At 36.3% G+C, this 2,216-nt stretch overlaps 1 pseudogene; it reads left to right on the top strand.

Moving 5' to 3' along the window:
* Window positions 1-501: 501 nt before the first annotated feature.
* Window positions 502-1,126, top strand: LOC114511656 (annotated as a pseudogene).
* The last annotated feature ends 1,090 nt before the right edge of the window (window positions 1,127-2,216 follow it).

The raw sequence follows: 2,216 nt of genomic DNA, 5'->3' as shown, positions 1-2,216 counted from the left end.
GAAGGAAATTGTACTATGTGAGAGCTGTGTTTTTACTAATTTTCCCCAAAGGCACTCCCTAACTGCATAGGCTGGAGCAGCTAGAACTAAAACAGAAATCCTGAATTTGCTTGATGTGTTAGAGTATGAAGTAACCAGAGAAGCTAAAAACTTGTGGGTGGTAGGGGGTGGGTGGCGTGCAGAAAAGCCAGTTTAAAAAGAAAAAGGAGCCACAATATTGGGAGTCACCAAATCTGCATGTAAACTCCCTCAAATCCTTAGTTGACCCTGAACTGTGAATGCGCAGGGAAGCTCCAAGGACCCTACTGGAAAGCAATAACTGGAAGACTAGAAAATTTGAGCCGAGATTTCAGCTGTCACCTGCTGCCAGGGAGAGACAGTTTGGATTTGGAATCCTCCCAAGTCAGAGGAACTTGGTAAACACTCAGACTATAATTTAGAAGACTGTTCCACTTTCAAGGGGTGACATTCAGCTGGCCAGGACCACAGAATTCCCATCCTTCAGCCATGGCCCAATTTGTCTGTAACCTCACAGAGAAGGACCCAGTGCTGGCAAATGTTGCTGTGACTTACTTAAAAGCTCAACTGACCACATTTTGGCAGTGTGCCAAGGTTGAGCTGATTCTTCCAACCCCTGCTGAAATCCCAACAGCTATTCAGAACTTGAAAAAAATAGTCAATAGTGTTTAAACTGATTGCTTCAAACAGCTCACAGCTAAGGAAGCTGTGCTGAATGGTTTGGTGGCCACTGAGGTGTGGATATGGTTTTACATATATGAGATAATAGGCAAGTGTGGTATCATTGGCTATAATGTTTGAAGATCAATCTTAACATCTATTTCTTTTTGGTTTATTATTTGAATGTTCTTGGACCATGAATGATCAGAATGGTATTTGAATAAAAAAAAGATATTTCAAAATCAATGTTGTCTATATCCAACACTACATGGAAAGGTCACAATTTCTCTTGATGTTAGGTTGGATTGTCTTTTGCTTTAATAACATACAACTCTAAATGCATGTCTTTGCTTAGCCTAAAAATGGAAAGCATATATGTGAATATACCAATCTGGTATATATATTTATGAGGAAAACATTTTAATTTGAAGGTCAGAAATATGATATTTGCAGAAAAGTCACAGAAAGGGCCTTGAGAAAACTAGAACTTGCTGCAGTAGGAATAGTAATACCATGTATTAGGGTTAAATCATGTCAGTAGTTAAAGAACAAAATTTGGATGGTTTCTCTTTGCTAAAATCAGAGAAAGATCTTTCTGATGACACTTATGTCTGATGTAAATGTTGGGACATTTGGTGGTATTCTAAGTATGTATCTTTATAACACCTTTAACACCAGGACAGTGAAAGAGCCATGACCTACATTATTCTATCTGGTTTTATGATTTTTAGAACCTATCTTTGACTAAATAAAATACCCTATGGATATTCTTAAAAAGAAGAAGAAGAAGACTGTGTTCCAGAATGAAGCATTTGCCCTAAGACTAGGTGGAAAACTGAAACACATTCACCCTAACAAAGTGTCACCTTAAGAAAATGAAACAACCTCAAGTTCAAGGTAACTGGCAACAAATTAGACTGCTAGAACAAAAAGAAACACTCTCCAGAGAACTAGAATAGAATCCAAGGTTTCTACACTGAATCATGCAAAATTTCAGCACACAATAAAAAACTTTTGGACAAAGAAACTGTAAGATGTGACTAGCAGTCATGAATGGAAAACCCCATTCAATAAGAATAGATTTCAAGATGGTCTAGATGTTGATGCTAATAAACAAGGACTTTAAAACAGATGTTACAAAATATTCAAAGAATTAAAAGAACTTTCACCAGGAAATGAAAACCATACAAATTTTAGAATTTTTTGAAAAGTATAATATCTGAGATAAAAAATGTACTACATAAGTTTAACAATACATTAAATATGGCAGGAGAGAGGGCAGGCATAATTTAAGGTGGATCAGTTTAGATGGATCCAACATAAATAATAGAGATAAAAAGTTGGGGGGTAAAATCAGTCTCAGTGAACTCTGAGACAATATCAAGTGATCTAACAGTTTGTGTGACTGGAATCTCAGAGAAGAGTGTGAGGAGTAGAAAATATTTGAAAAATATAAGAATATTCACTGATGTCTAATAAGAAATAATGGAGGCCAGCTGACAATGAATGACATCTTCAAGTTTTAAGAAAAATGCTGT

Source organism: Phyllostomus discolor, chromosome 12, assembly GCF_004126475.2.
Source record: "Phyllostomus discolor isolate MPI-MPIP mPhyDis1 chromosome 12, mPhyDis1.pri.v3, whole genome shotgun sequence".
Taxonomy (NCBI): Eukaryota; Metazoa; Chordata; class Mammalia; order Chiroptera; family Phyllostomidae; genus Phyllostomus; species Phyllostomus discolor.
The sequence above is the reverse complement of the archived record's forward strand: the minus strand, read 5'-3'. Positions and strand labels throughout refer to the sequence as shown.